Below are 17,032 nucleotides of genomic sequence, written 5' to 3'. Positions count from 1 at the left end.
TCTGTAACTGAGGGAGACCTCCTCCCCCTTTATATGTTCATAGGGTATCAAGTCTCTTCTTGGTAGCCTGCTATTCTTCCTCTGAGTGCCACTAAGCCTCTCCATCAAGGTGACGTGGTCAAAAATGGGGAGTAGCTTGGTCTTGATCTGTAAAGGTGAGTACAATTTTTTCTTACACTTCTGTGTTACATTCCTGTGGTAATCATGCAAAATAACCATGAACTGAATGGATTAAACAAACAAAATATAATCTTTTCCAGTTCTGGAGGCAAAAGTATGAAATGAGCACCATCAAGTTGAAATGAAGTTGTTGGCAGAGCATCCTTCTTTAGAGGATAATTCCTGCTTCATCCAGATCCAAAAGTATTACACACTTTTGTCTCCATGTTTAGTACATATTGAGAATAGGTCAACAATAGAGAATATGTGGAATACAAGCTGTCCTCTAGATGATGACAGCTCCAGAATTCTTGAATCATGGCTCCATTAGTGGACTTTTGACTCTGGGGTCTGGGGCATTCTCTATCTCTGTGTGGTATTAATCTGCCTCTTTCCTTTATTTTTAGTTTTAAACCTAACTTCTTTTTGAGAATGTCATACACATGTATTGTATTTTACACATCATTTTCATTCCCGTTCTCCCTTCATCTCTTCTCATGCTACCTCTAATTCACAATTTTTCTTTTTTCTTTTGCTTTTTTGAGACAGGGTTCCTCTGTGTAGCCCTGGCTGTCCTGAAATTTGCTCTGTAGACTAAGCTGGCCTTGAATTCACTTCCTCTGCTTCCCAAGTGCTGTGATTAAAGGTGTGCTCTATCACTCATTAGGTTCATGACTTCTTTGTTGTTGTTAAATACACATATACACACCACACCCTTTACTGAATCCATGTAATATTGCTTATATATACAGGAGATTATGACTGACTACTTGCTATTGGATAATATGTCACTAGCCTTGTTCCTGGAGAAAACAGATTTTCTGGTGTCAAGCTGGAGGCTGAGCATTGAAAACATGAGCCTGTGGGAAAAAATGTCATATTTGAACCATGTATACTCAAGACCACCAAAGACTCATGACTGTTTTGTAATGCAAAATGCACCTAGACTAACATTGGTGGCTCTAGTAGTCTAAATATTCCCAAACTTGTTAAAATTTTGTTCCAAGTCTCTTCTTAGAAGATGCTTAGCTATGACCTGATTTAAAACAATAAAAGAAGGTAGACATTTCCAATACACAATGGTGCATCATAAATATTCCTATTCTAAATGAAGGAGCAGGAGTAGTGCAAGGAAAGACAGGATCAAAATGTCAAAATCTTCCAGCTACATGTCTGACACTCAAGACCTGCTGTGGCTCATTCAAGATAATAGGGTTAGTTGGCCTGCTCCTATCAGCATGTCATTTGCCTCTCTCTTGGACTAGCTCCAGTTAGTGCTCACCACATGATAGGTGGATGCCTTATATTTATGACATCTCTAATACCCTTAACTGTCTGCAGATCATACAAAGAAACATTGACAGATTCTAGGAATTAGAAACTGTTTTCTTTGTGGGACCATTATATCACAATAGTCCAGTATTATTGATGAGCATGTATTGATCTGTCTTTTAATGTTTTTCTTAGTTTTAGTATCACTATATAGACTTTTGAAGTCTCATCTACTCAGCTCCCCATCTCTAACATCCAACTGCAGAAGCTTCAGCCTCATTACCAATTCTTGCTCTGTTGTTGCCTCCCAAAGTCGACGATACAGCTGGGAGCTTTTAAACTCCATTTGCCTTGCTTTATAGTTTGGAAAAATTTCCAGGAAGAAGTTCAGGGAAATTATAGGCTTCACTATATACTTTTTGTTTCATAGGGAGCAAAGCTGAATGGCTCATTTTGAACAATATCTTGCAATGCTGCCCTGTATATTCTGCCCAGTTTTATAGTCATTTACTACAGGAAAAATAGTCTGGTACTGGCTACTTTTTTATTTAAAGTCAGTTTTCTCACTGTCGACTCGATATCTTTACTTGAATGTTTCAAAGGCATTCCAAATACAACATGTCTGAGGAAAAAAAACCTGGTTTTCATTTCTGAATCTGGTCCATTTATAAAAGTCAATAACTTAGAGATGCTTTGACAACTCCACATTCCTCATCTCTCTCATCTTGAGCATCATGAAATCCCTCAATAGCCTTGAATTTTAACATTGCTCTATCTCCATCACTCACTTGTTAGGGAAATTTATCAAGCTGAAATGACATCTTAAACAATGTACTTAACTTTTGTCTTCTTCTCCAACAATCTATCTTCTCATTGCAGCCATATATTTTCTGTCAAAAGTAAACCTGTCCATGTTTTCATTCATGCACCACTTTAAGGTTTTTTTTAGTGACTTCCCAGTAGCTAGAGCCAGTGGGTAAAACTCCACAACATGGCCTGTGATCTCTGTGTCTTATTACAGACAGTATTTAGTTTTGTTGAGATTCCCACATCTTTGTCTCTTCATCAGATTCTTTGCTCATGCTTATGACTTTATTAGGAATGAAAATTTATCCACTTACCTTCTCTTACCTTCTAGATACATCCCAGTGCTCACTTTAGAGAAAATCCCCTGAGCTATTTGACTGAGCCAAATTACTCAATTAATGTGTTCAAATGCATACCACATTAAGTTTCATATGTATGTGATTTATTTTGATTTATCTCTTTACCACAAAATTGCTTTGTTGATAATTGTATTGGCCATACTTAAAAGTGTCTAAGACAGAAGTGATAAAGTAATATTGTTAGAATAATCAACTTTACTGTTAAAAATCAGGAATATGGTGTTTATAGGTCCCTCACTTTTCACAGATGCTATTATTGCCTATAAGTGTTATAAGAATTATAGGTATAATTTTCACAAATAATATATATTTAACATCTATAATAATGTCAGAATGATCACAATATCAGTTTCTAATGAAATTGTCTCTTTAAGATAAATTCCATTTATGTCTAGTTCTAAGTAAAAATTTATTTAAATTTTCCTTTCTGTTGTGTCCTTCTAAGTACTTAAATTCTAAAGTGATGCAAAGAAGAGGTCCTAAGACCATATAAATGTTATGACTGTCTAAAATGAATAACATCTAAAATTTTGTTCAACATTGAACTTTGTGGTACTTATTAATTTATGCAAGTTTTCTTGTATGCCATATTCTGTGATTTATGAGTCTAAGCTTATTTATTTATTATAACAATATTGAAAGTTATTCTTTATATGGTGAAAACAAGGTATAGAAGAATTAAATAATGGTCTGTTCTGATTAAACTGATATGTTTCCATAGTCTCCCGTTATGAGTGCTTGGTTCTGAGTTTCGTGTCTTGTTTCTAAGTGGAGCCTACAAGGGATTTGGACGGCTGGCAGAAGTAGGTCACTAGGAGAGTCACTGTGTGCTATGGCCAGCACTGGCCTAGCCAGCCTCTCTGCTCTGTGGTCTGCTACTGTGTGAACCAGGCACTACCTCATGCTCCTGGCAGCAGGGATGGAGTCATTCCTGTAACCCTTCTTTCCCTGTCATAATGAACTAAAATGTCTTTGCCCCCCTGAACCGAGACAAACTTTCCCCCTAAGTTGTTTCTGTTAGGCGTTTTGTCACCATGATGCTAGAGTCATGTATGCTCTAATATCCAAGAATGGAATCAAGATTCAAAATCCTGGTCTTTGACTTCAGAAACATTAGTAATTGCTCAGGCCCTTTAATAGAGATTTCAGAATCTTGCTAGGTATGAGAAAATACAAAATGTATTTTAATTAAGAAAGTAATTAATTAATACCCCAACCTCAGTTTTCCATCCCTCCTCTCCTCCCAGTCCTTTCTCTTCATCTGCCCTCCCACCGTCCACTCTTCCTTCCCTTTCTCCTCAGAAAACGGGAGGTCTCCTGTGAATATCACGAAGCTGCGGTGTAGCAAGTTGCAGTGTGAAAAGAAGCATCTTTTCTTATTGAGGCTAGACAAAACATCCCAGTAGGGAGAAAGGGATCAAAAAACAGTGTAGTCCCTGCTCCCACTTTAGAATCCTACATGAAGATCAAGCTGCATAACTGTTACATATGTATATGTAAGGCCTAGTTTAATTCCATTCATGCTTGGTGGTTCAGTCTCTGTGAACCCTTATGGGCCCACGTTTAGTTAATTCTGTAAGTTTTCTTGTGGTGTCTCTGCACTTTCTGGCTCCTACAATCCTTCCGCACACACTTCAGCAGGATTTCCCAAGCATCTTTTTTCATCAGTTGCTGGGGAGCCTCTCTGATTACAGTTATACTAGGCTCAAGCTGAACCAGTCATTGCTTGGTCATTCCCTCAATTTCTGCTCCATCTTTCCTCCTGCATACTTTGTAGGTAGGACAGATTAGAGGTCAAATATTTTTTTGACTAGGTTGGTGTGCCAAGCCCTCCATTTCAAGTGCTGTTTGGTTACAAGAGATAGTTTAGGCTCCCTATCTCCTATAGCTTAGCTACCATATTTTCTGATGTTTAAGGTGATTGGGCATATAAGACAACCCCAAACCTTTTCAGATAAAATATAGAGTTTGGAATATACTTGCCATATAAGACTATCCCTCTTCCAATACACACCCTGTGCAGCAGGCAGGGCACAGACAGCCAGGCAGGCAGGGCACAGACAGCCAGGCTCTTTATTAAATGCCAGCAGATATCCAATGCTAGACTACAAAGCCACTTTAGGGCACACTCCACACTCAACCAGAAGACTGAAGCCCCCCTTCGAGTCAAATGAGTGGGTTCTGGTGGAGAGCCAATCCACTCTCACTTTCTTCTCCTTCTCGAGATACAGGAAGATGTGTGGAGCTTGCTCTTCCCTGCTTCTTACTCCTCACTCAGAGTGGGGGAATTGGCCACATCCCCACTATATGTGCCAGACATATGAAACAAGGGAAAGTAGGCTGCAGGTAAGTACTCAGAATAAAAGATGACCCCTGACATTGGCATGGAGTTTTGGGGGCAAAAAATTGTCTTATATGCCAGAAAATATGGTAGATATTTTAGCCCTCATGTATTCCTAGGAGTTTCCATTGCCCTAGTTTTCTGTCTCATTCCAGAGGTTCCCCAAGCCTTTGATTTCACCAGTGCTCTATCCCTCTGTTCTCTGAGACCTGACCCTCCCTGTTCCCATACACACCCCACAATCCAGCCAGCTCTCTTCCCCATCCACTCACAATGTCCATTCTATTTCCATTTCTTAATTAGATTCATTAGTTCCCCCTTGTGCCCTCCCTCAGTTTGTGTTTTCTTCATTGTGTCTATTTCCATTTTCAGGTCTTGAACATTTTTATTTCCTTCACTTTTTTGACTGTTTGGTTGTACTTTCCTATATTTCTTTCAGGACTTTATTAGTTTCCTCTTTAAAGTCCTCTATTGTATCTATAAGATTAGATTTAAGGTCATGTATGCGTCTGTGTGTGCGTGCATGTGTGTGTGTGTGTGTGTGTGTGTGTGTGTGTGTGTGTGTGTGTGTGTGTGAGTTTGTGAGCGTGCGTGCACATGTGTGTGTGCTTCAGCTGTGTTGGAATAGCCAGGGCTTTTTGTAGTACTATAGCTCACCTATATGGTGACATGTAGCATAGCTGTTGTTGATTGTGTTCTTATGCTGGCCTGTAGCCATTTGGGTTTTGTCATTACTAGAGGTTTAAGTGTTAATTTATGAGTTTGTGTTTATTGGATGGATGGGTGTGTTTTGGATTTTTTTCCCTTGGTTTCCTCTTCCTCTCAGTTTTCTGGCCTCGGTGGCCTGAGGTCCTGGTCCAGTAGGGTCTTTCTGCTGAAGTTTATGTTGCCTTTGGGGTCCCTAGAACTCCTTCTTCCAAAGTTGTGGGTGAGAATATGGATCCCAGGGCACGGGGTCCAGTTTATGGCAGTTGGGTAAGCTTTAAGGGGAGCTGGCAGGCATACATCACAGAGAGGGTCTCACCTGGGGTTCCTGGTGCTGGTGTGGGCTCCATAGGTGACACTAAAACATTTCCATTTTAAGATAATAGAGTTTTATTATAGTTTATCTACTCTAGGCTTAAAAAAACTTCTTGAGTATTTATATGAGAACAGCCATAAATCCATCGTTAACATTGTATAAAATATTTTTCCTCAAAACTTTTCTGAAAAAATGCTAATTCTGAAATATTAGTAGTCATTGGGATATGTCCAAAAAATAAGGAGCTCAATGTCATTTATTAGATTAGATGAGAACAATCAGAAAATTAGTTAAATATTCTTAATTTAGTCAATGGTCTGTTCTTAAAACTGAAATTAAAAAATCCTTTTAAGCAGAAACCAGGTTTCTGCAGATTTGGTAATGTGCTCAACCATATGAAATATTTGGAAGTCCCAGTTTTACAGTGACCTCACAATGGTTCCCTTCAATGAAAGTTAAAATATAAAAGGCAGATGTGCTAGCACCTCCTGGTCACAGAGTTACCAGGTTGCCAGATGATGCCTAACTGGAAGTCCAGAACATGATGGTGAGTAGCCTAATCAGGAAATGTTTATTTGCCCTGAAGCTTTCTTGGAGAGGGAGGATGTGATAACAGTAAACAGTAATCAGAAGACGTTGTTGAAGAATGACTCTAATTGCAGAAAAGAAAAACAGGTGTGAACCCTAAACCAGCAAACCAGCTGTTTAACTGAACATATCATCGCGGTATTTTTTGAGAAAGTTAGAAATTGCTTTGACAAGAAGTAATGAAAAATGAAAAGTAGCCAGAGTGCTTCTATGAAATGAGGTCTCCTCGTAATATGTGTCTTATCCAATATATTATAATATCTTTGTTCTACAGTGAATCCAGTCTTGTTGTGACTCTAGGGAGAGGAGGCTTGACTGGGGACTAGAAATTCTGTTCTGGAAATTGAATCTGCAGTGCCTTTGCATGTAATCATAGTGAACTTCTAGGTATACTTTATTAGAGTCAGAGGAGAAACTCCAGGGATCCTGTAGGATTATTCTGTCTACTATCCCAAATTTAGCAACATCACAGGGGGCAGATTCCATAGAAGGTGAACCTGGGGTAAGACTAATATAAAAAAGTTTATACAGGGTACTTTCTGAATTTATACCTGTGGATAGAATGACCATGCTGAGCAAACATAGACTGATTTGTTAACATTATATGGCTGGTGAACAATAGTTGGCTTTAATATGAAATATAATATATGAAACATAATTGTGTAAAATTCAAATTTGACTGGGTATCCTGAATTTCATGTGAAAACTATCTGCATTGGGTTAAGGAATTGACTGGATAGAGGAAGGGGTTGAGGTGACACTTTAAAACCAGGAAATTGGAATGGTTTTCAGTTTCATTACATGATGACTCAGGAGACAGAAATCCATATTCTTCCATTAACTAGCCATTGGCTACAGACCTTATGAGCTGGGTGAGAATCAAGACCTTGGGGAAGGTGGCTTTCCTTGGCTCATGTTAATTTTCTGAGAATCCTGGCATCTGGGTACTGTCAAAATGAAGTTTATCTGCAAGCTAGAGAATACTTCTGAAGGGGCCATGTGGATGGTGCATCCAGGCATTTATTTTAGTCATCATAATTATAACTAGTATTTGGGTGTGGTCAACTGTATGTGACAGCTTGTATTGACAGTAAGACCATCCGTGCTGGTAACCTGAATGGTGTTCTTGTCATTAAAGGCTCTGGATAAAGATTATCTCCTGGAAACAACCCAGATGTCCACCAAGTGAAAAATGGAGAAAGAAAATGTAGTATATTTACACAATGGATTACTACTCAGTTATTAAAAACAAGAAAATCTTGAAAATTGTAGGCAAATGGATGGAGCTAGAAAACTATCATCTTGAGTGAGGTAACACAGACCCAGAAAGACACACATAGTATATACTCACTTATTAGCAGATATTAGCCACATAATACAGAATAACCACACTATGATACATAGACCTAAAGAAGATAAATAATAAGGAGGGCCCTAGGGAGAATGCTCAATTCTCATTTAGAAGGACAGAAGGAACAGGAAGGGAGCCTACCATCTCTGAAAGACTCTACACAGCAAAGGAGAGGAGCAGATGTGGAGACTCAAAGCTAAACTTTGGGGTGGAGCACCTGGAGTCTTATGGGAGACTTGGGGCATAAAAGGACCTGGAGGGGACAGGAGCTCCACAGGAGAACCATGGGGGGTTGCTGCTGAGATAGATGCACCAACCAAGGACCATGCATGGTAAGGACCTAGAGCATCTGCGCAGACATAGTAGATAGGCAGCAGAGTTTCCTTGTGTGTAGGAGTAGGGGCTACTTCTGGCATGAATTCTGGTGCCCATTCATTGATCCCTTCCCCCTGGAGAGGCAGCCTTGCCAGGCCACAGAGGAAGAGGATGCAAGTAGTCTAGATGAGACTTGATAGGCTGAGGTCAGATGATAGGGGAGGAGGGCTTCCCCTTTCTGAGGACTAAGGGAGGAGGATAAAGGAGGGTAGGGAGGGAGATTGGGACTGGGAGGTGGAAAGAGAGAGTCTATAATCATATGTAAAATGAACCACTTAAAAAAATAGTCTACTCATATAAAGCGCTCACTCTCTGTTTCTAATACTTTTTAATCTTTAGTTTGCCTCTAAACTCCATGGCACCCTAATCTTAGACCAGACTCCTGCCACTGCACTGAAAATCACAGAACATTTGGTAGAGCCATCAGTGGCTGTGGATGTTTAGTCCTACTTCCTTTCTGATAGGAGCAAGGAATCATGACTCTCAGAAGAAATATCCTCCTGTGTTTTAATTACATCCTACTTTATCCGCTAGAAACTTAATTTATTTATTCTTTTCTCTAAGTCCTGAGCTTTTAAATTCTTTTTGGCTTATAGGAATACAAAGTTCATAAAGTAGATTCACAGTGTTTTGACCCTTAACCTCATTGTAGTCAGTCTTCTTTCTTCATTCTCTAAGTAACTCATGCACTTGCTGTTGATTCTCCTTCACTCTCTCTTTAATGTCAGCATTGCTAAATGGCTTCAAACATACTCACCTATGCAAAGAGGAAAAGGCTACTAGTTTATCTTAGCTCCAAATATGTCCACCAGAATGATGTTGTCTACCAGAAAGAGAATGCCTATCGGAAATACTATGTCTACCAGAAAGAGTATATGTAAACCATGTTTGCTTTCCCAGTAGGAGTAAAAGGGTTGTCAGAGATCTGTTGCAGAATAAGCAATGACTTTATTGATCTGATTTTGGATCTGTACTAGGTATTTTCATGCATATTCAAATAATATTAATAAACATTATTATATAGGTGAGCATAAAGCCTAAATATATTTTGACAATGTTATTTTTATTTTATTTTAAAACATTTATTTTATTTCATTTTTTAATATTCTGATCAAGTTTCCCTTTTTCTTCTTCTTTCAGTCTCACTGCTCCACCTTCTTCTGCTCATCCTGTCCCCTCCTTCTCTATTTCTCTTTAGGAAAGGGCAAGACTCCCATTGATGCTAACTAACCATGGCATATCAAGTTTCAGTAAGACTAGGTACCTCCCCTAGTACTGAAGCTGGACCAGGCAACCCATTAGGAAGAAAAGTGTCCCAAAAGCAGGCAAAAGAGTCAGCCCTTGCTACCACTGTTAGGAGTCCCACAAGAACATCAAGCTACACAACTGTAACATATCTGCAGAGGGCCTAGGTCAGTCCCATGCAGGCTTTCTGGGTGCAGTTCAGTCTCTGTGAGCCCCATGAGCTCATGTTAGTTGATTCTGTGATTTCTTGTGTTATTCTTGACCCCTCCACCTCCTTCAACTCTTCCTCCCTCTCTTCTATAAGATTCCCCAAGCTCTGTCTACTGTTTGGCTGTGGATCTCTGACAACAATTGGGCTAGGCACCAAGCTATGAATATAGCAGACTACTATTAGGATTCATTTTTTTTTTGTCCTAGGTCTCTGAGCTATCCAGGCTCTGGGTCCTGACTCTTTGGGCAGTGTCAATGGTGGGCCCCTTCGCATGGCATGGATCTCAATCAGGACCAGTCATTGGTGGGCCCCTTCCACAATATCTGCACCATCTTTATCCCAGCACATCCTGTAGTTAGGACAAACCATAGTTCAACAGTTTTGTGGCTGTGTTGGTGTCCCAGTCCCTCCACTGGAAGTCTTTCCTGGTTACAGAAGTTGGTTAGTTCAGGCTCCATTCTCCCCCATTGCTAGAAGTCTTAGCTAGGGTCATCCTCAAGGATTCCTCAAGGCTTCCAGGTCATCCCAGAGATGCCTCCCCCATTCCAGTTCTCTCTTCCAGTACTGTTCCTCCATCCTCCCCACACCTGATCTGAGATTTCATCTTATACCTGCCAGAATGGCTAAGATAAACACACACACACACACACACACACACACACACACACACACACACACACACACACGTGACAGCTTATGCTGGCAAGGATGCAGAACAAAGAGAACATTCTTCCATTTCTGGTGGGAGTTCAAACTTGTACAACCAGTTTGGATAGTAAAAATTTTCTGCTTCTCAGAAAATTGGGAATAGATCTACCTCAAGACTCAGCTATGCCACTCCTTGGGCGTATACCCAAAAGAGCTCCATCATACCCAAAGAAACTTGCTCAACTATGCTCATGGAAGCTTTATTCATAATATCCAGAAACTGTAAACAATCTAGATGTCACTCAACTGAAGAATGAATAAAGAAAAAACATGGTACATTTATACAATGAAGTGTGCCTCAGCTGTTAAAAATAATTACATTATGAAATTTGCAGATAAATTGTTGGAAGTAGAAAAAAATCATCCTGAATGAGGCAACCCAGATCCCAAGAGACAAATGTGGTATGTATTTATGTATAGGAGGATATTAGCTGTAAAGTAAAGGATATCCATGCTACAATTCACAGAGAAAATAAGTAACAAGGAGGGCTCAAGGGGGACACGTGACTCTCCCTGGGAAGGGGAAATAGAATAGACATTGCTGGTTGGACAGGTGTGGGTGTCAGGGTGGTGGTGGTGGTGAGAGGGTGATGCCTGGGTGGGGAGGTTTGGGACTAAGAGGGACAATATGATATATATATATATATATATATATATATATATATATATATATGTGTGTGTGTGTGTGTGTGTGTGTGTGTGTGTGTGTGTGTGTGTGTTGGAGAAATAAATTTATTTTTCTCTTTATCATAAAGCTTCAAGTCTAGGATTCCAGGTGGGGAATTATGTAATTAAAAATAATTTCCTAGGAGCCGCTGTTGTAAGAGGTTGGTAATATTGGACAAAGGCAGACATTTATGGCCTCCTTTGGGGACATTGATCCTCTCAGTGTGGCTGGAGAAATGCAGTTTGATGGTGGATTCTGCAATTGCACTTTCAGTGTAAAAGAAAAGCTGAAGTCTGGAAAAGTAACATGTAGAAAATTATTCTGAAATAAAGAGCTATCAGCCTTGTTAATGTTAATGTTCTGAATAAATTTTAGAGTTGAGTAAGTGGTTGGGCTGGGGTGTAATGAACATTATCACAGACACATAGCAAAGTAAGCAGAAGAAACTCTCTCTTCATTATATTTTAAAATCTGTTCTCCCAAAGAAGAAACCGTTGTTCTTAAAGCTTGGATTTGGTTTGGAACAATTGATCCCAAGAGAACAAATGACCGCTCAAAGATAAAGGCTGGCGAGAAACTGCTCCAATTTTAGTGCCCAGCAACCACTATGGTTAAGAGCAGGACTTCCCAGCTGACAGCCTCATTCTAAATATTGAATTAAGTCAGTTACTTAGGGATATTTTAGAGACTAAGTTAATGGGCAGGCTTGTCATACTATATTACAAGCAGCAATCATGCTCTGTCAGGTGGCTGCATCAGAGAGAAATGTTAAAAAAAAAACCAGCAAACTTAGGGAATAGGAAAGTCAACTAAGGCATCACTTTTACATGCGAAGGTCACCAGCCATGAAATATTCTACAGACATGGAACATTACACTTGATCTATATGTCAGGCAAAGAATTTCTTGATAAAATCTCAAAAGTATACTTTTTGGATAAAATTTTGGATTTAATTCATTCATTTTATTATATTAAGGTTTTGATAACATGGCTTACATTGCATAATCTTAAATAATCAGGAAAATATATAAATATATTATATATCTAGTCCTATCATCTCTCTATATATTTTTAAATTTTTATTATTAATTTATTCTTGTTACATCTCAATGGTTATCCCATCCCTTGTATCCTCCCATTCTTCCCTCCCTCCCATTTTCCCCTTATTCCCCTCCCCTATGACTGTTCCTGAGGGGGATTACCTCCCCCTGTATATGCTCATAGAGTATCAAGTCTCTTCTCGGTAACCTGCTGTCCTTCCTCTGAGTGCCATCATCTATATATTTTTTATATCAATCAGCCAATCAATAAATCAATCATATCTATCTAGGTATAATGATTTATTGTCTGTCATTTATATGCCATCTTTCTACTAATTGTAACAATTTAGTATCTGTTAGCTAATCATTTGTTTATCCTATCTGTCTATCTACAATTGAGTCTGTTCATATATGTATAAATCTTAATTTAAATGTATTCACAAATATTTTTAAATATTTAAAATTTTATTGTATATGTATGGGTGTTTGGCTTGCCTGTTTCTTTGTACAACACTTGCACGCCTTAGGGCCCACAGAGGCCAGAAAAAGGCACTAGACTCCCTGGAACTAGAGTCAGAAGTGATTACGAGCCGCCATGTGGGTGCTGGGAATTGAATCCAGAATCTTTGGAAGAGCAGCCAGTGCCCTTAACAGCTATGCCCCTCTTCCCAACTCTAATATTCACATATTTTAAAATAAAAATATCCAAGAATATGTTCTTTAAATTCCAAATGGTCCTGAAATTCTCTCTTCCAAAGCAGACCTAGGTTTGAAGAATTTTAACTTCAGTAATTCTACTTCTTTTCTCCAGATAATTCTTTTTATCAGATCTTCCTACCAAGGGATCTGATTCAATGAGCAACAAATATGAAAAATTTAAGTGCAATTGTAACATGTTGAAATCATAACAGAGAGCAGTCAGAACAATAACTGTTAGGATGAATGTAAAGTAGACAGTAATGGTGAAGCAATGCTTTCTGGATGTGACTGAGTGCACGAACACACAATGGTTCTGATTGCACACTCTTATATGTTGTGTGAATCTTTCCTGAGTTGTGCAACTAGGTGATGAAGCAAGTAAGCTCTGTAATCAGATGATCTATTTTAAATCTATTTGCAACTGAGCTAGGAAAACTATCACAAGCACATTCTTGACTCACCATGAGCTATTGCTTTTTTCTCTTAATCTAGCATACCAGCGGACAATATAAGGCTCCCCATTGTCTCTTTTTAAGTAATTGGAAGTAGCTAATTTCCCAAGAGTGAAAAAACAGGTGCATTTTTCATGCACAGAACACCCAGTACACATTGCACAGTCCTATTACTCTGCCTTCACCAATATAGCAGGACTTACCTTGAAATATAGCAGTTATCAATAGTTGTATTTTAGAGCAAGGAAGATTCCTAGACTACACTGGTACAAGACACCAAGTAATTACCGTGATGTGAGAATTGTACATTCTTTTTTGAGGTTTATTGTAGATGTGTGTTCAGACATAGGGTCCTCAGGATACAGAGGAAAGTAGGTGTGTACTGACAAGTACCTGAGATTCACAACTCTAATTAAGATGAGTGCAGTCTGCAAGCAGAAGGGATGAAGCTGAGATGTTTCAAGGCAGTTATGTTTTCAGGACTTAAACTCACTGGGCATTGCAAAGTTGCAAACTTTTAAATTACATGTTCCTTACATGGTTTGAAGTATGAAATTTCTAAAAATATCTTGAAGAAGTTTTTAGTTTCATATGGCACAGAGGAAGAGAGACAATAAATAGAAAGAAAGCCTTATTAATCTTAGCATGCTATCTTGGAGGGAGAAATTGGTATCCGATAAATTTTTACTGAAGCATTGTGAATGGTTCAGTAATTCTGTTGAAGATGTTGAAGAATATGACAGCATTTTTCATTAGTCATCCATGTTTCTCAGTAATGAGAGACAGTTAAACATTTTTATATGCTACAGTTTGGTTCTGGAATGTTCCCTGAAGGGCCATGTGTTGAATACTTGGACATCAGAGTGGAGCAGTTAGGAGATTATATATTTTGGAGGAAGTTGGGCTTCATGGATTAAAAAGTAGGTAATTTGGGGTATAATCTCACAGGACTTTTTAGCAACCTTGTCTTTTGTTTATTTCTCATTGTTTCTAGGTTTTTAGGAGGTGAACAGAATGTCTTTCCTGTGTGCTCCCATGATGGTGTACTGTGCTGCCACAGGCCTAAAGAAACAGTGGCAAGAGACTCTGGACTAAAACCATAATTCCAAATAAAACATTCCTGCATATATGTTTTCCATTCCTTCATTAGAAAGTGAACAGAAAGGCTGGTGAAATGTCTCCTCAGGTGAATATGACTCTGGTACAAGCCCAGCAACCTGAGTTCAACCCCTAGACTCCAGGTAACAAACCACTCCATTCTGTGAACCTGCAATCCAGCAAATCTACAGAGAACTGGACAGATAAACTGGCTGAAAATCACAGACCAACTAACCTTGAGTACACAAATGCATTATGTCAATCGAAGCAAGGGGAGAGACCTGTCCCTGAACAAGTTGGAAGAGAGAACTGATTTCTGAAATGTCCTCTGACCTCTACACACACTGTTGTGACACAAATTCTCTGCAGCAAGCACTTGCAGAGACCCACACACAAGCATCAAGATACTACAAAACAAAAAGGAAGCTAACGTGCCTTGAAGAATTTTGTTAAAGTATTTTAGTTATTGATTAGATGAATACTTTCAGCGGTGGTTGTGCATTGTAACTGTTCTTGTTAATTTTTGCATATCTTGTAGCTTACATGAGAGTATTGCTTACAGAATATTTTGAAATACAAATATTTTCATTTTTGCTAATGATGCATATAGATTAATTTGTATCTATGTATATGATCTTGCTTATCTCTCAGTTTTACATCATTCTTTTTTCTTTTACCAGTGACAAAGTATGCAAGGTATTCATTAGTTAAAAATATGTATCCTTATGTGTGAAATACTTGCCCAAATCTTATATAAAATAATTCAATTTCTACCAAAACAGAATGATCGTGCTCCACTTCAAGGCACTATAACAGAGCTTATATTGAATGTTGCACCTTGCCTACTCACTTCTCAGAACTATCATCTTCACATGTGATGAGACCTTTCATTGACGAATCCCATAACTCTATAAAACAGTCTACTTCTAAAAACACCATGTTAGAAATATCAAAATTGCTTCTATTATGAAAATGTACATTAACTCATTCTATTCAGTCTTTTCTCCTTTCAGTTATTGAAATGAATGTTATTAGCTGTTTAGCTCTTGTTGTTCCTTTAAGCCTTGTGTAGTATATCATGTCTCATGTATCATTCTTAAGTTATGTATAACATATACTTATGCTGTACATATATTAATTCAGATATTAATCCTTGATTTTGCTCCAATGTTGGCATGGTTGCCATTTCTTTGAAAAATTATGTGAACTATAATTTTAATTTTATATTATTGGTATCAGCCATATTTATATATAATTCTGTGATTGCTTTTCCTTTTGTTATAAATCTACAGGCAGACTTGATATCATTACCCTGTGCATTATTGATATCCTTCTGTATGTAGCTATCCCATTGTTTATCTACATTTGAATAAATATCTCAGAATATAGGTCAACTCTAAATAAATTGTATTATTATTTTGATAATCTTTGTTTCAAAATTAGCTGGGTCTTTTAGTTCAGGTTAGACCTCAGGACTGCTCAGGAATATTTAAATTTTTCCTTCTCTAGCTTGCTCAAGTGACTTGCTGGCAGAATTTTCCCCCTAAAATTCTATTGTCAAGACTTCACTGTGAAAGAATATCACAAAAACTAAGGGCAAAAAGTTACTTTGATGGTCATTAATCATCCTAAATCACCACTTTGAACCGAGCTCTATGGGCAGAGTATAAGTGTTTCCTAATGCTTTTGTGTTTCTCCTGGAACTCCTTATGCAGAATTTCTTCTTGGAGCGTTGTTGCCTTTCTCTCCTAATTTCAACAGGTACTTTGTCAAACTGCTATACAACTAGGTTTTCTTTTTTCTGAAATCCTGAGAGCGCTTACTGATCCTCATGTTCCAAAGCCCTGGACTGTCAACCTCTCCCTACCCATAAGCACTGGAATGAATTTTCTAAAGTGACTACAAGCCCTCCACATTGTGGCTTTAGCTTAGTTGTGGAGTGCTGGCTTCATATGTCTGAAGACATAAGTTGAATTCCCAATACTGTCCTGAACACTCCAAAAATGAAAGGAAAAGACAAAGAAATTAATGTTCTGAGTGTTTGAATATCTATAAGCATCTTTAATTTGGACTAACACTTGTTTATAATACATCTTGGTATAAGCTGCAGATATAATATGCTCTCCATGAAAATGCATGGCATTGTTTTTTCATTTCAAAGTACTTTCTGATGATTGGAACTTGAGGTCAATTGATTTTTTTCTGATACTTTAAGACATTTAATGTGATTTTCAATATGGCCCATTTGATAAGACTTTGATTTCATTGACAACGTCCAATCAATTTAGGCTATGTATAATATTTGTAATACTTTTGTGTGTAAATATAGGATTTAACACAATTAAAAATTTGGTTTAGTGGTTCTAAGTCGTTACACTAGTCCTTTTGGTAAATATTAAGGTGTGTAAAACTTGCCTCTTGACTCCAAGTACTCAAAATGCATTGTGACAGCTACTTTACATAATTGTATCACATTTTGTGTTATGCTTATACTACCTAAATTTTGATTTCTTCCTCATCAATCACATCTTTTTTTTTTCAGAATTAAGCTACAAATCATTGTCCTATGACTTTGCAGCCTTTTAAAAATATAATGGAAAAATTTCAGTTAATTAAAAAACATACAGATTTGGCGTTTG

At 38.1% G+C, this 17,032-nt stretch overlaps 1 long non-coding RNA gene across 3 annotated transcripts in view; it reads left to right on the top strand.

Annotated features, from left to right (window-relative positions):
- Positions 1-17,032, top strand: part of LOC311604624 — a 75,408-nt gene that overhangs the window by 32,451 nt on the left and 25,925 nt on the right. For 2 of the 3 annotated variants that reach the window (XR_014781586.1, XR_014781587.1), the window contains exons 1-2: positions 14,139-14,215; positions 14,290-14,481. This is a non-coding gene — a long non-coding RNA (uncharacterized lncRNA). Of the gene's footprint in view, positions 1-43; positions 156-14,138; positions 14,216-14,289; positions 14,482-17,032 lie in introns of those variants that run through there. The other variant, XR_014781585.1, reaches the window with a different exon arrangement.

This window comes from Acomys minous (assembly GCF_964271855.1).
Source record: "Acomys minous genome assembly, chromosome: 9".
Classification (NCBI taxonomy): domain Eukaryota; kingdom Metazoa; phylum Chordata; class Mammalia; order Rodentia; family Muridae; genus Acomys; species Acomys minous.
Note: the sequence above shows the minus strand (reverse complement) of the source record. Positions and strands in the feature narration are given on the sequence as shown.